The sequence below is a fragment of the Crocodylus siamensis genome, chromosome 4 (genome assembly GCF_052110815.1).
Source record: "Crocodylus siamensis isolate JL-2025a chromosome 4, ASM5211081v1, whole genome shotgun sequence".
Classification (NCBI taxonomy): Eukaryota; Metazoa; Chordata; order Crocodylia; family Crocodylidae; genus Crocodylus; species Crocodylus siamensis.
This window is the reverse complement of record NC_143398.1, coordinates 2985740-3006630: the sequence shown is the minus strand read 5'-3', so window position 1 is coordinate 3006630 and position 20891 is coordinate 2985740. Positions and strand designations below refer to the sequence as shown.

Below are 20891 nucleotides of genomic sequence, written 5' to 3'. Positions count from 1 at the left end.
TCCAATCTGAAGCGATTTTCAGTCAGTTTATGCCCATTGTTTCTTGTCCTCCCCTGGGGTGCTTTGGTGAACAGATGCTCCCCTGGGCCCTGATGTATGCCCCTAATATACTTATAGGCTGCCACCAAGTCCCCTCTGAGTCTTCTCTTCTCCAGGCTGAACAGCCCCAAGTCTTTCAGCCTCTCTTCGTATGACCTGCTCTTTAGGCCTCTAATCATGCATGTGGCCCTCCTTTGGACACTCTTGAGCTTTTCCACATCCATCCTGAAGTCAGCCTACCTGCCCCACCACATGCATTATTTTATGGACCTTGATCCTATTCCCCCTCAGTCATCTCTTTGCTAAGCCAGAGTCCCAGTCTTTTAAGTCCTCCTCTTATCCAAGCCATCCCATAGCCCTGATGACCTTTGTTGCCCTTCTCTGCTCCCTTTCATTTCTAGTATATCTAGATATACTTGCATAGGAATGGGCACAGACAGTCACCATGGAATAACTGTCTTATAGTGAGTCCCTGCCCTCATTAACTAGCTGCAGTTTGTTCATTTTTTTGATACCCTAAGACTGCCCTGACCTCCCTGTGACTGCCAGCTCCTTTGCAAAGCAGAGGTTGGCACCCTTGCATAGCCATGTCTGTAAAGTGCTTTGACATCTCCTGATCTTTGGGAAGCATGATTACTAACTAATGGTAGATAAATGGAGGAGCAGAGGAGTGAATGCTTGCTACTCACTTTATCTAATGATCATCATAACATTTAAAATGCAAATAGGCATATTAAAAGAACTTTGCTGAGCTTGCAAAAAGCCATGAACTCTAAAGTTAGGAATGGCCAATATTCAGGCATCAATTCTGCCCTGTGATATAATCTTCCACAGGACCCCTGCCTCTTTCAATGCACAGCTGTTAATGACTTCTTTTCAACATCACTCAATTAGTGGTCCCTCTCACTGACAGCACACCAGCCAAAGTCTGTCCTGAGGACTACATTAATCATTTCCCTGTGGTCTTTTAGTGAGTGCTTCTCACTGTATGCTTTGAAGTCCTCACAGATATTAATAAATTTATATCGACATCTCTCTTGTGAGAGAAGAGAAGTACAGAACAAGCAGGAATATTGCTGTAGTAGAAAGTAGAGGCAGGGAGGTGATTTTACCTCTGCACCGAGCATTGGCAAATGCGGTAATAGCTGGCCAGGGCCGGATTAACACATAGGCAAACTAGGCACATGCCTACGGTCCTAAGCGAAGAAGGGGCCCAATTGTGCTTATTTTACCTATTGTAATTACTGAGTGAAAAAAGTAATATAAATATACAGTAATAAGTAGAGACCCACAAGTTTGTCTGCCTAGGGCCCACTAAAGGGTTAATCCAGCACTGTTGATGGCTATCCAATTCTGGTGTCCATATTTTGAAAGGATGTTGAAGAATGGAAGACAGTGCAGAAAAGAGCCATGACATGATTTGAGGGATGGAAAAGATGCCTGACAGTGAAAGACTTGAAGAGATTAACCTGTTTTGCTCATTGAAAGAAGGCCAACAGGTGACTTGGTTACAATGAGTAAGTGCTTTTGGGGGGGGGGGGGGGGGTCTGGGGGTGGTGGTGCGGGGTACTGGATATTAAAGAGTTCTTTAATCAGTCAGAGAAAGAAGGAACAAGAATCAAACCTGGAAGCTGAAGCCAGACAAATTCCAGTTAGAACTTGCATAGTAATGCTTTGTGAACGGGATGGCTGAGCAGAGAAGGGGCTGGGCTGCAGGGGGAAAGGCTGAGAGCTGGAAGGTGCACCCCCTTCCACAGGCTCTAAACCCCAACTGCCCATTTCAGAAACTGTACAGAGGGTGCCACTGGTTTCCAGAGAGAGGAGACAAGTTGGGAAGATCTAAAACGATGCAGCACTCCACTCAGCTGAACAGTCAATTGGCTGCTGGGTGCAAGAGAGACTGTTTGAGGGGATTCCTACCTCCGGAGAAGTATCAGGTTGCCTGACTTGATGAACAAGGTCTGTATTGCTTTCCTGTGGGAGCTGGGCTATATACTCCCACTGACCTCCGCCTCACCCCTGAGTCTTAATGAGTGCAGCATAGCAGTAGCATTCACTGCACAGACGACCGCTCCGTTGGCGGCCCCGCAGCTGCGTGCCGTGCTTCGTGGCAGCTACGGCTGAACCCTGCAACAGTGAGAGGATGACGCACTTGGCCTTGGCTGAATGGCAGAAGCAGACTTGTAGCAGGAGGAATGCCAAGGATGCCAAGCCGGGCCAACGATGCGATAAAGATGCAGAGGTGGAGAACCCACCAGGCAGGGCTGGAGAATTTACTTTTTAAAAGGAGAGGTCTGTGCTGAGAATAACACCAGGCCATTCAGGGAAGGGGACTTCTCCCTGTGGGGATGTCAGGTGAGAGACGGCATCCATAGGATACAGGATTAGTACTCTTTATGTCTGAGGATGTAAATATTCTCCTGGGCATAATTATAAATTTCATAGTTTCATCGTTAGTAGGGTCAGAAGGGACCTAAGCAGATCATCAAATCAGGTGAGAAAAAAACTACCACTCTGAAAACTGATGCATACTTGTGGTGGAGCAGGGGGTTATATACTTAGTACATGCTTCCCACGAATCCAATGGATAATGTATGTAACGGCCAGATAAGAAACCATATTTCAGATTTGCCATGACAGCAAGCGTTTGTCTCAAGTTTCCTGGGCCAAAAGTGCTTCTGTCCCACAGCGCAGCCAGCGGCTGTGTGAACCAGGCTGACAGGCAATGTCCAGGAAGCTTTGACAGGAAGGGCAGAGGCTGCATTTGCTTTCTACCCTGTGGAGCAGAGCCAGAGCCGGAGCCGGAGCCGGAGCCGGAGCCGGAGCCGGAGCTGTGCGCTCAGGGCAGGGATGAGGAAGCATCGTTGTTCTGATATGTTCTTCTGCTGTTCATTCTTACATCTCTCTCTGTAGCTCAGTATCTGGTTACTGATTTCTTAGGACTGCTCTTGTTTTTATCCTAACTCTCCTGTTATCTTTTATACCTTACTTATTGTCAGCAAGCAATGTGATTTCAGAGCATGTGACTAGGCAGGCAGGCAGGCAGGCTTCTCCTACAGAGTGGGGGGAATCTATGATTTTTGAGCACATGACTGGGTGTGATTTTCTAGCTGTCAAAAGGAGATGCTATAGGTCAAGGAAGAGAGGGGTTTGGGGCTGAGGGGCACCTCTCAAGGTGTGAAAACACCTCAGAAGTGTGTCTCAAAGGTGCATCTAATGAAATCTGGGGGTCAGGGTGCATTGCATCAGAGCAGTGCTGGTAGGAGGTTTGCTTCAGGCTTTAAGCTACAGTCTTGCCAGTACCACTGATCATAGGATCATAGGAAAGTTGGGCTGGAAGGGACCTGACCAGATCATCTTGTGCAGCCCCTGTTCAAGGCAGCGTCATCTCAGACTAAGCCAGCCCAGACAAGTGTCTGTCCAGCCTGCTTACCACAACCTCCAGGGATGGAGAGTCCACAGCTTCTCCGGGCACCTGTTCCAGTGCTCGACCACCCTCAGACACACACATCTCCTCCTCAACTCCAGCCTAAACCTCGCCTGCTGTAACTGGAGGTGGTTGATCTTTGATTTTGAGGATGGTGTTGAACAGATGCAGAAACCTACATCTGCTGCTGCAGCTCCTGTGAAGGGCAATGATGAGAGTCCACTACCAATGACAGCAACCATGTCCTGGCCCCTCTGCAGACCTGTGGTGCAGCTGGGGGACTCGGTCTTGTTCTGGAGGCACCTTTACCCATAGATGGTAACAAGACAGTTACCAGGGCCCACAGACACAAGAGGAACAGGTGCTGTTGGCGACAGTCATCGGTACTGGCAGCATCACTGCTGATGCCACTGGTATGGCAGTCCTGGCAGTCTGTGCTGCACTGGCCGGCACTAAGAGCAGCGGTCCTGCTCCCCTTGGAGCAATCAGACAGGAGCAGAGCATCAGAAAATCTGGGCGTGCAAGTGCAAGGCACAACGCCCAGGATCCCCTGGGCTGCTCGAGCACAATGCCCAGGATCCCTCGGGCTGCTTGGTAAACCTGGCTTTGAACCTTGAGCTGTAAAGAGCTGGAGGTCTCAGAAGTTTGAGATGAGGCTCCAGAGACAGAGGTCTCTGCCACTTCTTTTTAGAAGCTTTGTAAAATGTCCGTTGTCCATCTGAGGCAGTGCCTTTTGCTGACTGAGAAGAGGCCAGAAAACCCCTTTTGGAGGAAGCCTAATTGGACCCACCTGCCCTAGGCAGGTCAGCACCAGGGTCCAGGTGCTCCTGCCTGGGACACAGCCGAAGTGGAGACTGTTTAGCCCGGAGCCACACACACCCCTGTCAGTGATGTGTCCTGCCTCTAGGCAACCAGGCACCTCCTATGCTCATCATTCGGGCTCAGTACTACAGGTCAGGCAGCTTTTGAAGCCTAGGGTGCATGTTCGAGCTTGACTGAATCAGTTCTACCCCAGGGCAAAGAATAAAAGCAGCCTTCAAAGGAGAGCTCAGGGCACTGCAACACCCCCCAGGCTGTTGAGAAACACCAACGACAACTGATATGAGTGTTGGTAAGAGCAGCCAAGGGTCACCGGGAGCCAAGATTCCTGAACACGGGGTTGAGGCCTCATCCTCCGTGCCCTTGTTTCAGGCCTTGGGATGCTCACAACATATGTGTTGCCCCAGCAGGCACAGGTGCTCACCAGCCGCTGCCTCAGCTGCTAGGACCAGGCTCTGTGATGCTCTGCCATGCTCCCTGTGCTCTTGCAGACCTTGCAGCTTTGGGCAAAGACAGTGATGACTGAACTGTGACCGTGCCTCGGGCTGGAGACAGTGAAACGCAGGTCACTGTGCCCTCCGCCCCGGGTCCACTGTGGTCAGATGTATTTGGGGACCCCAGATGCACTTTAGATTTTCTCTCTCCCTGTCAGGGGTTTACCTAAGTTGGAAGCAGGGCACCTGGCAGGGCAGACCTGAGCTCCTGCTTAGATGCCTGCCCAGCATGTCTTGTTCACACCTTCTGGATCAAACTATTGCCAGACTTCAGCTCTGGGAAGGACTTCCCCATCGCTCAGGATGGATGGGGCCTGACCCACCTGCTGGGACTGCCTGGGCGTCTGTCACCTCATCTGTTCCCTGCCCTCCCAGGGCCTCAGTCTGTCTTCTTTCCTGCCTGTGGCACACAACAGCTTCCCTTTGTGAGGAGGGACGTGCTTTGCTCTATGGAAGTGCCTGGTGCTCTATGGATGTGCTACAGGGTGAGGCTGAATTGTCCCTGCTGGCCCAGGTGCTGACCCACAGCAGGGCACCAAGATGTTCCTGCAACGCGCCCATCACCGGCAGAGGCTGGGTTGGACCTGCGGTCTCCTGACCTTGCCCACTTCTGCTGCTGATGCAGCCTCCCTGCCAGAGCCCTGACTGTCCATGCCCTCTGGATGCAGCGCTGCAGGCTCAGGCCTCCTGCAGATAGATCAGCCTCCCGTTAAGGATCCAGAGAATGAGTGACACGCCGTGGAGAGGCCACCTGTGAAACGTCTGGCCTAAATGACAAAGCCTGAAGAAGAAGCAGGGCTGGGACCAGATTCCCTGTTGGACGTTCCCTCATGTTCTTACTCCTGCCGAGTCCGGCCTCTCTCCCCCGATGCTTCCCAGCTTCTGGTGCACATGAGGCAAGAGGCCCAAGTGGTCCAGACTGCTCCGTATGACTGTGCTGTCCTCACTCCTATTTACCACTCTGAGCCATTTGCAAGTTTTCCAGCAGTGATTTATATTGACTTCTGGATCATTTATGAAAATGCTGAATAAGACTGGTCAAATACTTATCTCAGCAGAACTACATTGGAAACAAAACCATCTGAGGAGGATTCCTCACTGACCACTGCTCACCGAAATCTGTCACAGAGCCAAGTCTTAATCCATTTATTCTGGGCTTCATTGGTATCATATAGTGACAATTTGGAAATGAGAATGTCAAAGAGTACTAAGTCAAATAACTTACAGAAGTCTATTACATGTAGGCATCTCCCTTTACAAACCAAATTTGTAATCCTATCAAGGAATGAAATCAGGTTTGTCTGACAGGATCTGCTTTCCACAGATGCTGACTGGCATCTATTCTATTCTTAAGTTCTTTATCAAGTGAAGCCTGTACCAGCTTTTCCCTTTTTTTGACAGGCTAACTTATAATTAGCCAGGTCATTCTACTTGCCCTTGCTGAACACTGGCACATTAGCTCAGTCTCCCAGCACATCCCCAGTATCTCACGATTTATTAAAAACCACATGCTACAGGCCAGAGATCTGCTTAGCCAAATCTTTTTGGACACTTGGGTGCAAGTTATGCAGGCTTGCTAATTTAAAAATGTTATCCTTTGCTGATGTTTGCCACCCTCCTCAGCTTCTAAGGGAGAGGAACAGGACTTTTTCATTTCATGTGATAGAAGCACAACAACCTGCTTCTTTCCAGACACCAACAAGTATTTATTGAACATATTGAACATTTTTGCCGCTCCTGCATGACTTTTAATTTAACCGGCCCCACCTACAAATGAGTGACCATAGGCAGGAGGCAGCATATGCTCCTGATGCTGCTGTGGAAGTGCTATGGACCCACTCTGCACTGAATGGCCTAAACTCAATTATTACCTTGGCAGGCTGTTGAAGTCCTTTTGCTGATATTGCAGGTAACAGAAGGTGATTTTCAACTGTTTGTACCTCAAGTCAGGTTCAGTGGGATTTGATGGTGTGAAGAAGAGGCACTTTGGCCCTAAAAACATTTTATGTGGCTAACGTTAGTCACATAAGTGGCATTTTGGGCCATTTACATGGATTTTACATCCTAGTCCTCTGTAAAACTTGACTTGTCCGTCTGAGTCAGTTCGAAAGGCATCTTATCTGCCCACTTACGCTGCTGGAATCCTGTTCTGCCCAGAACAGTGTGCAATGCCACATAACTCCCCAGAGACAGCTGTAGGACAAGTACCTGTTTCATAGAGGAGGAGGCCCTCCCACACTGTAGCCCAAGTGTTTAGGGCACCTGTTTATGGAGCAGAAAACATAGGCTGTAGGCCTTTCCACAGCCTGGTGGGGTTTGCACCAACATCTATTTTCCAGAATACTGCCATAAACCCCCAGGCCATAGACATAGATTTCATAGACATTAGGGCTGGAAGGGACCTTGCAAGATCATTGGGTCCGGCACCCCGACTGGGATCTCTACCACACCCCACTGATGGCCTTTGAGGTGACTGAAGAGTCCAGTCCACAAACTCATCCACAGAAGTTGCAGGTCTTTCTGCAGAGGGGAGTAGGCTGCAGGCTGAGATCCCTCTCCTTTTCCTTCCTCTGCTCTCTTTTCTCTATTTTGAGGGCAAGGCACCTTTTCTCAAAACAGGCTGCCACTTGCTTGAGACTGTAGGGCCACTGGAGTTGGTTGGCAGCCAGGTCCACCCAACTCTCCACATCACTGTCCGTTGTCTTGGGGTATGCCTTCAAAACATCCTGGCAGTGCTTCCTCTGGCCACCACATGATTGCAGGCTATGCTAAGCTGGGAGTAGAGCACTTGTTTTTGGAAGTCGAAGTAAGGGATCTGCACATAACATCCAGTCCAGTGAAGCTGATGCTTGAGGATCACTGACTAAATGCTGGTAACACTCGCTTCAGATCCCTTTTCAGCTTTTGTGCAGTGATCTTTCCATTTGATGTGGAGGATTTTTCAGAGGCATTGTTGGTGATACCTCTCCAGGCTTCTGAGATGACAATGGTAGGTCACCCACATTTCACATCCGTAGAGGACAGCAGGGATGACGACTGTATTGCAGACCTGGATATTAGTGTCTTTATTCTTCGTGATCTTCAGAAAGACATGCTGAAGCAGTTTCCCAAGGAGGCATTTGGGCACCAGATCCTGTGCTGGATCTCCTCATTCATGTTTATTCTCGGAGAGAGGTGGCTATAGAGGTAAGGGAAGTGCTCAACTACCTCCAGGGTCTTTCCCTCCATGGTAATTTGGGGAGTGAGGTGGGGGGGGTCACATTTATGGCCCAGAGCAGACTGATATAGCACTTTTGTCTTCCACCACTACAAGGTCTCAGTCCACAGAGAGGACTGGTGCATCACACAGGCCAGTACCAACACATTATAGCCTCTTGGGGAAGGACCCAGGAAATGAACAAAGGAACACACTGCCCAACCTGCTGCTAAGTCTGGAGGCACCTTTCCACTCCCCTTATAATCTAACAAGTGATAACAGGCAATTTGTGGCTGAGCCCAGTCTCCTGCTTGGCCATGTAAGCACAGCATGTAATCCGTTTCACAAACTTGCCAAGCTTCAGTTTAAAGCTAAGGGTTTTGCCCGACTGCTTCTACGGAAAGCTAATTCTGAAGCCTCTTACTGTGTCTGGTTAGACAACTTGCTCTGACCACCTCATGCACATTTGGTCATGACAAGGTTATCTTCATTGATCTCATGCCAATATTGCCCTTCATCTTAAAACAGCTCTTCCTGCTCCCTGGTGCTTACCTCAAGGTACTTAGAGGCAGCAATCATGTTCTCTCATGGCCTGTGCTTGGCTAGGCTTAAAAGCCAGGTCCCTTTGCTTTCTTCTCATAAGGTATTTATTTATTTCATTTATATGCTGCCCTTTCCAACAGCAGTTCAGAGTGGCTTACAGTAAAGAACAGAATAATGTATGAAGCCGGAAAAATGCTCACAGAACAGGAAAAAGCATAAAATAGAGACCCACTGAAGAATATTCTAGCCTGGCTTTGTTTGCTAAATGCCTGCCCAAACAGGAAGGTCTTACAGTGCTTCTGAAAGATGTCCGGGCTCAGGTTCCAGCAGCCTCAAGAGCTCCAGAGCTCAGGAGCAACTGCTGAAAACAACTTTCCATGCGTTAGAGCCAAGCAGACTTAGCACACTGACAGTCCTTGTGGGAGGTTTGCCTTGGCTGACCTTGGGGATCACAGTGGGGGTAAGGGAGAAGGCAGTCCTTAGGTACATAGGACCCAGATTGTTTCGGGTCTTATAGGTCAAAGTCAGCACCTTGAGCTGCACTCAGAAACCTACTGGGAGCCAGTGCCAGGCAGTCCCTCCATCTCCTTGATACCCTGGAAGGCCTTCTCTGTCCACACTGCAGTGTGAATCCATTTTCCTTAAATGTGGACGACCAGAGTTGTACACAAGATTCAAGACAGGGTCTAATGAGCTCCTTGTATATCTGGGATGTAAAATCTTGGATGTGACGGAAATATCTTGTTAATGTTAAGCTACATTAATGATAACATTACTGTTAGTTCCACTTGAGCAACAATTTGTTGGTCATGCTATATGCACTTCCTTTGGCATCAGCATTCCCCAGATTTTTCCCTCCCATTGAAGGTCTGAATTTTGGATGGATTTTCCCCAGATGGAGAAGCTAAATTCTTCAAAATTCACTCTGATCCTATTTCTTTCCTTGTATTTTTAATTGCTTTATTCTCTTTTAATTGCCTCTCTGTTCTCTCTGGCATTTAGTACGCTTTGTCACTGATGAACTGGCTAAACCCATACCCATCTGCTAGACTTTCTCTCCCCTCTGCTCTTCTCTTGTGTTCTCTAGAACTGCTCTCCATACCTAAAACCACAATGATCCTTCAGGGTTCCTTCTGACACGATGATCCTTCGGGGTCTCTTCTGACACTATGTCTATCCCGGGCCTTTTTTGTCTTCCATTTGCTGTGCTAGTCTTAGCACATGGGTGCAATGCTTTTTTCTCAGTAGATGGAGATCGTGCACCTTTCTGGGTGCAGATAAAGCTATTACCACCCTGGTAAACCTGGGTGTTACTATCTTCAGTAGGTGCTGAGCACAGCACCTTTGGCCACTGGCATAAAGAACGGAGGAAGAAAACAAAGCCTAAACTCCAGAAATCCTTGCAGACCTGGAAGAGCTGCACGCTTTCCTCCCTGGGGAGTTACCAGCCAGACCTGTGGTGTGCTGGCTGCTGAGGGACCCTGAACATCTCACTCCTGCTGAAACCTGAACCCAACCCCGCAGAGCAATGCTGGGTTAACTGCATGCAGCTACTGCAGGAACCAACTGGGATCCTTCATCTTAGGGAGGTAACTGTACAGTCAGCAGCCTCTGGCTTGGTGCTGAAGACACCATGCCTAATGAAACCTTTGTCATTAAGGCTCAGTGGATTAGAAACAAGGGCAAAGGACAACTTCCTCTGTTTCCTGCCTCTGGGGTGAAAATCAGGAAATATAGATCTATGAATGCTGATGACATTTTGATTGCAGCAGTGGGACTAAGATGCCATTGTCTTAGGCACCAGCTGAACAAGTCCAAAGATTTGTCTCCATGTTGCTCTATCTGCAATTGCTATGTTCTGTTCTGAGCACTTCATCGCCACAAAGATGCTGACAACCTGGAAAGCTCTGAAAAGGGCAATGCTACGATCAGAGGATGAGGAGAGGGTTGGGAGGAAAGATTAAAGAGCTAAGTACATGTACGATGTTACATCTCTATGTGCTGTGGCAACACAACATGTAAAAGGGAAATCAGGCACAACATGAACATCAACATGCCCTTTTTGAGCTGTATTAAGCTACCAGGCTCCGCAACATCCTGTGGCAATGAGTTCCACAAGTTAATTACTTGCCATGTGAAAAAGAACATCCTTTGAGTAGCTTGAAACCTGCTACCTAATAGTTTCATTTTATGTCTCTGAGTTCCAGTATCGTGAGACACTGTAAACAAGAAATCCCTACTTGCTTTTGGTGACCCTCAGATATATTCTGAGAACCAAGACAAGTTCAGAGTCTGGCCCATGACAATTAAATATTAAAATTTACCTAAATTTTTCATAGCAAGTGCAATAATAAACATAGAACAGATATAAATGATAAAACAGTATAGATACAGGTTACCAAGCAAATGATTAAAATCTATAAAATAAATTTATCTAAAGGAATAATAATCTTGTTAACATTTGAAAGAATTTACATTTACTTTCTCTAAGCACTAAAGTCGTAAAGAACCTCTAACAGGTGGCCAGTCTGTTAGGATAAAAGACTTATCACCTAGGTTTCAAATTAAGTTCTAAAAGAGCACTTATCTTAGCCCATCTGCAGGTGGGCTATTCAGCAGGACTTCTAGTTCAAAGCTGAAGAGCAAAGGTTTTGAGATGAACCCACATTGTTATACTTTATTGCAGAGCTAAAATATCAAAAACCTTACTAAATAAAGCAAAAAATATTCCTAATAAGTGCCACTGATTAATACATATATGCCAATATTATTCCATATCTAAGCTACATTTTGTTTAAAAATAGCCTTATTAACATCAAACCACCAAATATATGCTAGGTGACGTTTAGCAACCTTTAGCCTAGTTTTGTTCCATACCAGTATTCCTGAGTTTCCTAAAATGGCTCACACCTTGTGATGTCCCCTGGCCTGGTCATTTCCTGTGCCTCTTCTTCTCTTACCCAAACTTTGGTCAAGCAAATGAACCATATCACCATCAAGCAGCTGAGGACCTACTATAGTCTACATGTTCTCTGCACTGGTACTATTTTGTAATTCTGTATCAGGCAGCTCCTTAAGCATCTCTTTTCTAGACTGAAAAGTCCTAGCCCAGGGGTATGCAACCCCTGTCATGGGTGCCAGAGCGTGGCATGTGAAGGCAGTTTGTTTGGCATGCACACCTTGGGGTGGACGGCAGGGAAGGGGTCAGGGCTGCACTGCTACAACAAGGATCAGACCCCTCATGGCTCTCCCAACATCTTACAAGGTTGCAGGTATTTTTGGCACTCTACTCTGTCCTAGCCTATTTGGTCTTTCCTCATATGGAAGCCCCTCCATACCCCTGATTATACCTGCTGCCGTTCTTGGTATCTTACTTTATATCTAGGAAATCTCTTCAGGACTGCCAGTACTGGGCACTGCAAATGCTGATGGGGATGATCTTGTAACAGACCTCTGAGATGAGGCTGTAGGTCTCCAGGAGTCTCCAGTGTTGTTAGGGCAGACTTTGTTCGTGCTGTTATCTGACCCTGTCAGTGTTGCTTGGGGGTCAGGTGTCAGTGTCATGTCAGGCTCCCTCAGGGTGGACAGTCTGTGCATGTGCTCCTAGGACACTATCTGTGTGCCCCTAACCATCTCATTGTTACAGGAAAGAGAGGCCAGGCATGACCATAGCCCCTACACACTGTATAGAGTATTCAGTTTCCAGGCCCTTTTACATGCACTGATCAAAACAACTTTGTGGCTGCAGCAGACACATCCGAGTTCTCACCAGTTACTTACACAGCTTTAGGTGACATCATCCACATCCTACTTCTCACCAATTTGGGCACGCTTCCCACCAGATATGGACACCTGTGGCCAGGTCACTCAGATGCTTGCTTCGGTGTCCTGGTACTGGTCTAATCCCTTCACTCTCTACCTCTTGGCCTCGGTGGCTCTACCGTGAACCATATACAGAACGCCTAGTTCATATCCACAGGGCCTGCTTCAGTTCGCGCTATTTGCAGGGTCTCCATGTGATTTGTATACACATTAGTCAATGCTTACATTAATCCATGCTCCAGCGAGGCCTGTGGAGGCCAAGGAACAGGAATGCCTCTAATCATATCTGTGATGGATGCAGCACCTTAGCGTCTCAGTGCCAGGCCAGATGGTGGAGTGGACTGCCCTAAATCCCCGAGGACAACTACATAGTCTGAAGTAGCCTCAGGCCACCTTTGGTTCATTTATCTCAACTTCCCTGAGTGCCCCTATCTGGACAAGCTCTTAGCTGTCAAGCACATGAATCACGTGATACCTCAGCTCACAAATCTTGTTTCAAGCACATGAACTCCTTTTTGGGTTGCACAGGGTGAAGTATGCAATTAACACAGACATTTTGTCACAGGGTGTAACAAGTTACAGCATAAACAGATGATATAAAAGCAGCAAAGAACAGAATGAAGACATCAGGATGCTCCCCATGGGACTTCTCTGATCTGAGCATTATACTTACAGAACTCTTTATCATCTTTCCCGTGGTATCTTCTCTAAATGCGACCTTCTCCCCCACAGAAATAGATTCTACCTGATCTATCACATGTGAGGCATAAAATCTAAATTGCATTGGTATCTAAGAGCACAGAAACACAGAGATTGCAATACTGACTCAGAGGAGTGGTCCTTCCTGCAGCGATCCCAATCCCACAATCCTCCGTGGTTACACAACCGCTTCGCTGTTCTATTTTGGACTACAGAATTGGGCTCAGTTCACTCTTGATGATAAATGTTCCTGCCACAATCTTCAAGCAGTTTGATCTGTCAGGGCACTGCTTTTCAAAGGATTTTGGCAAAACTGGAGGATTCAGAAAAGAGGTGCAGTAGCGATTCAAGATTTGAAAATCTTGCCTTTCACAGAAGGACTGCTTCTCTGGGGCAGGGCAGCACCGATGCAGATATGCTATTTCTGGTTCAGTAGCTAGTGTGTGCCTGAAGCAGGTGTGGCAATTTTCAGCACGATGCTGTCTGGTGCCACACAGAAATAACCCAAGAGACTGAAGAAACATGGTGTATTTAGCTTCCCAAGGGGAATATTCAGAGCAGACCAGAGCAGTCTCCGGCTAGCTATGTAGGGAGAAGACTGGTGCCTGAGTGTTGGACTGACCCTCACTGGAAATCTTTAAATCAAGACTGGATGTATTATTTTTAAAGAATAAGCTCCAGTTTACTATCCAATTCCACTGTCTGGGGTTTCATAGATTTCACGGACATTAGGGCTGGAAGGGACCCCAGAGGATCATCAAGTCCAGCCCCCTGCCCGAAGGGCAGGAAGGCATCTGGGGTCATAGGACCCCAGCAAGATAAGCATCCAAATGTCTCTTGAAGACATTCAAAGTAGGTGCTTGAACCACGTCTGATGGCAGGCTGTTCCAGACCTTGGGGGCTCGGACAGTAAAGAAATCTTCCTTATGTCCAGCCTGAAATGGTCTTGCAGGAGTTTGTGACCGTTCGACCTCGTCATCCCTTGGGGTGCTCTGGTGAACAAACGTTCCCCCAGATCCTGGTGGTCACCCCTGATAAACTTATAGGTGGCCATCAGATCACCCCTGAGCCTGTGCTTTTCCAGGCTAAAGAGCCCCATGGCTCTCAGCCTGTTGTCGTACAGTCTGTTTTCCTGACCTCTGCTCATGAGCGTGGCTCTCCTCTGGACTCTCTCAAGCTTCTGCACATCCTTTTTTAATTGTGGAGCCCAAAAATGGATGCCATACTCCAGCTGCAGCCTCACCAAGGCTGAGTACAGAGGGAGAATGATGTCTTGGGATTTGCTTGAGAAGCATCTATGGATGCAAGCCAGCGTTTTGCTCGCTTTACTAACTGCAGCATCACATTGCAGGCTCATGTTCATCTTGTGGTCAATGATGACCCCAAGTCTCTTTCTTCCGTAGTGCTAGCCAGCATAGCACTGCCGAGCCTATAAGGATGCTGCAGGTTTTTCCTCCCAAGGTGGAGAGCCTTGCATTTTTCGGTGTTGAACACCATCAGGTTCTCATCCACCCATTTGCTGAGCCTGTCCAGATCCATCTGGATCACCCGCCTGTCTTCTGGTGTGGATGCTCTGACCCAAAGTTTGGTGTCATCGGTGAACTTGGCCAGTCCGCTTCTGACTTCAATGTCCACATCATTAATGAAGATGTTGAACAATATGGGTCCAAGGACAGAGCCTTGGGGGACCCCACTGATCACAGGACACTATCAACCACCACTCTCTGGGTCCAACTACAGAGCCAATTTCCCAGCCAGCGGACTGTGGTGGACCCAAGGCCACAATTGGCCAGTTTTGCCAAGAGGTGATCATGGGATACTAGATCAAAGGCTTTTCTGAAGTCAAGATAAATGACATCAATCTCTTCTCCCTTGTCCAAGTGATAGGTCACCTGGTCGTAGAAGGAAATGAGATTGGTCAAGCCCGTGCTGGCTAACCCTCAGGATGTTGGTGTCAGCCAGTCCATTGAGGAAGGCCTCTCTAATAAACTTTTCTAAGATCTTCCCCAGGATAGAGGTCAGGTTGATGGGCCTGTAGTTAGCCGGATCCACTCTCCTCCCTTTCTTGAAGATAGGCACCACATTGTCCTTCTTCCAGTCTTCGGGCACTACACCAGAGCGCCAGGAGCTCTTGAAGACCCGTGCCAGGGGCTGGGCTATGATGCTCACCAGCTCCTTGAGTACCCTGGGGTGCAGATTGTCAGGGCTGGCTGACTTGAGGGTGTCCAGCCTCTCAAGGTGTTCCTTCACGAGGTCAGCATTTATGGAGGGCAGGGGATCTCTCTCACCCAGACCTCCCTGTTCCATGGTGGGCATGGGCGTCCCATGGGACTGATGAAAGACTGATGCAAAGTACCCATTTAATAGGCTGGCTTTTTCCTGGGCGTCAGTTGTCCCATCTTAGTTGAGAGAAGACAGTGGCTATGTCACCCATGACAATGCTCCTCTCCTCTTAGTTTTTCCAGGACTGATACCTGGCCTCAGACTCATAGGTTATATATAGATTCACAGATTATAGTCAGAAGGGACCCAATGGATCATCATGTCCGACCCCCTGCCCCTGGCAGGAAAGAGGACTGAGGTCAGACGACCCCAGCCAAGTGTCTATCAAGCCTCTTCTTGAAGACTTCCAAGTTAGGTGACAGCACCACTTCTCTGGGCAGCCCGTTCCAGACTCTAGCCACCCTGATTGTAAAAAATTTCTTCCTAATGTCTAACCTAAATGTACTCTCCACTAGTTTGCATCCATTATTCCTAGTTACTCCCTGGTGCACTCTGGTAAACAGCGCATCCCCAATTCCCTGCTGTCCTCCCCTGATAAATTTATAGGTGGCTACAAGGTCACCCCTCAGCTGTCTTTTGTATAGGCTGAAGAGATCCAGATCTCTCAACCTCTCCTCATAAGGTTTTTCACAGAGACTACTAATCATGTGAGTGGTCCTCCTCTGAACGCTCTCCAGATCCTCTGTGTCCCTCTTGAAGTGTGGCGCCCAGAACTGGGCACAGTACTCCAACTCATACTCATACTGACCGCCTGTTACAAGTGCATCCACACCGACATTTGCAGTACCTTCTAGTATGGTAGGGCTAAAAAGACTCCTGGAAGAAGTGCAGTTAAAGAATTTTTGTTTGCAAAAATCTTGTTGGTTTGATAAAAGATATCATCTCTACTATGAGTCCTGATTGCCTTTTCCTCTAGACCAATATGGCTACAACCTGTATACCTGACACATGGAAGATACTGAATCTTAGCTGACTTTTTAAATTAAATCTTCATATTTTCCCAAGCAGGAAGCAGCTGTGACCACCTGAAAACTGAGATCCTGCTCCTGCCTTTGTTTCAAGGTAATTTGCACCATCACAGAAGGTGAGAGGCTCCATCTCTTTTGTGAAATCCTATGAAATATGAACTTTCATTTCTACCCAGAAGAACTTTTACAATCTTTCCTCCAATGTCTGATGAAGGGTGTTTGTGCCCAAAAGCATACAATTAAAGAATTATTTTTGCAAAAATCTTGTTGGTCTAGTAAAATATACAATCTCTACTACAAGTCCGCCCCCCCAAGGGTACACTAATTTTAACCTTTTGACCTCACGGACACTCCATTTTTTTGTCATTGTTTATATCCCAGAATTAGTTGAAGGCTTGGATCCCACTGCTGCCCAACAGCGGCAGCCCACAGTAACCTAGTGGGCTAAAAGCCTACGGCCCAGGTGGTCAAATAGGTCTACTATGAGTTCTGATTGCCTGAACTTACACTTAGAATTGACTAGTCTTCGCTTTCCTAGGTGCCCCCAAGACCCTAAACTGAGACTAGGCAAGTTCAGCACTTTCCCCTGGGGAAAGAGGGAGGAAAAAAGCCCTTTCTAACAGATCCTTAACAGCTAACCTAAAGTGTCATTTAAAAGACAATGCTGTAACAAGTGGCTTTAATGGCTCACAAATGCTCTTGCTGGGGACTAACCAAGCCAATTTTAACAGGTGGGTCAGACACAGATACACCTAGGAAAAGCTGGGCTTTGTTAGGAGACTGAGAGTTGATGCTGTTCTGTTACTGTATCTCAAGAGGAAGTCTGGTTAGTGAAATGTAACAATAGCTGAGACTAAAACACAACAAATGCTCACTGTTTTCATTGAAATTAAGACCAGAAGAGACAGCCATAGCATCTACATTGGCCTCCTACATATGACAGGCCAGTAGGTAGCACTCAGCCTCCTCGTAAGCTTGGGATCACCAGACTAATGAGAATTACCTCTATAACCAAAACCGGGGAATTGGATATTGATGATTCTACATATCTCACACACTGCTCATTGAAAATCTTATCTTGCCACTTGACACGACTTCCATACACATATACAGCTTGATCTTCAAGTGAGAGGCAGTTAGCTGAATACTCTGAAGTCCAGCAGAAGGGCCCCTCTACCAACGCCATATACACCATCACCTGCTTACAGTGCCCCATGGATAGATGGGGTGAGCCCTACATGACAGAATGAATGAGCACCAATTTGACATCAATTCCAGAAATTCACACAAGCCTGTGACAGACCACGTGCACCTCCCTGGACATCCTATCACTGACCTCAGAGGAGCTGCTCTTAAGAAACAGAACTTTAAAAACAGACTTGAACACAAAGTTGCAGAACCAGAAATCACCTATGGACTGGCCTGTGTTCAGTATCACCTAAACCAAGACAATGGGTTTTTATCTCATTACCCGGATTAGCATTTATAACCCCAATGTCCCTATGAGTTTACTGCTTTATTTTTGCCTTTGACCTCTTCAACTCACCTTTACTTCTCTCATCAGTGCCCTCATGCCCATCTTCCCCCTTTCCTCTCCTTTGCATTTAAATTACTGCTTTCTGTTTGGAACCTGCTTTTCTATTTAGTCAGGGTTGACCCTGCCTTCAGCAGGGGATTGCATTACCGAATCATAGAGGAATAGGGCTGGAAGGGGCCTCTGGATCGTTTAGTCTAACCCCTTGCCTGTCCCAACCATCCTATACAAATCCACTGTCTAACATCTTGGCGAAACTACAGTTAATCTATAAAGTGTCCACTCTGCCCTGTCTTAAAGTGATGCAGGTTCCTCGTCCTCAGCCGCTTTGCCTGGAAGACCATGCCAAAATTTTATGCCTCTGCCAGTTACATATCTTCTTTAAAAGCCAGCTCTAAATTTATCCATAGCTGGTTTGGAACCAATTTATCTTATGTCACTTATTTTTTAGCCTAAAAAGCTCTTCCCCTTCCCTAACTTTCATCCTGTGAATGTATTTATAAGGAGCACGCATATCTCCACTCCGTCTCTGATTACACCCATTCTCAATCTCTGGCTTGTATACAAGGGTGAGATTTGGTTCCTGCTTCAACTTCACACTCCCTTTTTGGATATCTAGTACATTAGCCTCACTTGCCACAGCACTGCATTGAGACACAATTTTCAGTGGCCACCTCACAGCCCTTTCTCTAAACTGCTGCTTTCCCAGACACTGCCTCCGGTCCTGTAGCTATAGCCTGTGTTCTTCTTTTCCTGATGGTTCCCCCTTCCTTTTAACTTTATTACAATACATCTTTCTGGATTAAGAGCATTTAGCCAAGTGCCCCGCATCACTCTGTTACAGTAACCTGACCTCTTCATTATTTGCTACCCCTCCAATATTTTGGTCTCCTACAAACTTTACTAGCAAAGACCCTAACTACTGAATACCCTGGACCAAGATCTAACCTCTGAGGTAACTCCATTTGTAACAATGGATATCTCCATCCTAACTACATTTTGAGATACATCAGTGGGGCAGTTTTCAATTAACCTGTGTCTCATTATTTCCATATAATGCAAACTTTTAAACCAGAATGTCACATGACACTAACTGAAAAAGAGCCATGGAGTGGTCCAAATATATTGACACAGATATCAGATATATAATCCTGTCCTGTCCCAGTCCCCCACCTCCCCGTCCCAGTCAGCTAAAAAAAAGAAGACAATTTGCTCAACAAGATCATCTACTTGCCATGAAACCATGCTGGCTGGCATTAATTACATAGTTAGCCTCTAATTTTTTGTTGATAGGTTCCATAATTAGCCATTTAATTATTCTATCCAGGATTGATGGTAGGCTAACTGGTCATCCCTTTGAAAATACTGCAGATTTCTAGTCCTTTAGATTTTGCCCAATTTTTCAAGATCAGTTATATATTCACACCAGTGGTTCATAGAACTTTTCATCTAGTTCCTTTAAAACTGGGGTGTAAGTTGTCTGGGCCTGTTGATCTGAAAATGTTTAATTTTAGCAGATGCTGTCTCACATTCTTCTTGGTTACAGATGGTAAACTTTCTGTTCTATCCATAACATCATATGGGATGGATACATTCTCCTGCTTTGTTCCAAATTCAGAACAGAAATAGCTATTCAACATTTCTGCCTTTTCTACATCACTATTTACAATTTGCCATCTACATGTCACAGTCAGCCTATATGAATTTAGATTTCCTTGCTCCTAATACATTAAAAAGATTATTTTTATCAGGCATTGATATTTTACTGATTCCTTTAGCCTCCCTTATCCATTGCCTACAAGTTTTAATTTATATTTATCACATGTACTCCTTCATCCTCTTATACTTTTTAAAGTTTTATAACCAGTTTGAAAACTCTTTTCAGCCAGGATAGCTTCTTACCCAGCACATTTTTTTCCAACAATGTGTTTTTTTGCACATCAAGTAGAATGTTCCTAGCTGACACTTCATGTTTAGTTTATTATCCCAGTCAACAACTGCTTTAAGCTTTGGAAAATTGCCCCCCCTAAAGTTCTTGATATGCAAATTACAGATTGGTGCCATATTTTGTCTCTATATAATAATAAATTAGACTGTGATCACTGGTATTAAGACAATTGCTATTTTTTCTGTTACCATTTAGATCTGCTTTCTCCATCAGAAAGAAGTCAAATACTGAATTACCCATGTTCGGTACAAGCTTGCCCATAAGCAGAAGTTATCATCTATTTTCATTAGTAATTCTGAGTCATCTTTGACTCCTGAGCAGGTAATGCTGTGTTTCATTTTGGAACACATTATAACTGTTAATTTTGTGTTCTAGTCTTAAGACCCATCCCACTAAGTGTCAGCGATGCTGGCCAGATTGTATTTCTTCTCATCCACGAGTATATCCATCTCCTCTTGCTTACTACAAAGGCTCATGCCATTGATATGTACACCGTAAAAAAGGTGTTATTATATATGTCCCTTTTTACCCAGAGTGCTGCATCTATCACACCATGAACCTGATTTACGCACTTGGATATCTATATCATAATAAGCTATGATCAAAGCTACACAAAGTCATCATAAGCATCATGAAAAGTCCCTATTAGGGCTGGTACAAACAAGAATGCCTGTGAATGCTGAAAGGCTTTCAGTCATTAAACAAGGAATTATTGCCAAATTTTGTGCTGACACGGATTGTCAAGTACTATGTTTTCAAGTGACACACTGAGGGACAAATGATAACTGCCCCCAGATGTCAGGGATGAAGCTCACCTTTGAGAGACCACTGTGACAGTGCAACCTTTGTTGAACCTGACCTCGTTATCGATGTAACAGCTATGACTGATGATGAAAACACTGCAATTCTAACAATAGATACCTGTGGAATTTATATCACACCAGTCTATAAGCCATTGAACAAAACCTTTAATTTTACATGTCCATCAGACCCAAGCCATGACAAAACACGAGTGACTATGGGTGACTTTAACAGTAATAGAGTCAACTGGGGATACAACACAACCAATAAAGATGGGGAATGGGCTGAAGCATGGGCAGAGGCACATCATTTAGGGCT

The 20891-nt window shown here is 46.2% G+C and overlaps 1 protein-coding gene across 1 annotated transcript in view; it reads right to left on the bottom strand.

Moving 5' to 3' along the window:
- SHANK3 (SH3 and multiple ankyrin repeat domains 3) overlaps positions 1–20891 on the bottom strand; it is a 589500-nt gene that overhangs the window by 65135 nt on the left and 503474 nt on the right. The gene's annotated exons all lie outside the window — the stretch shown is intronic.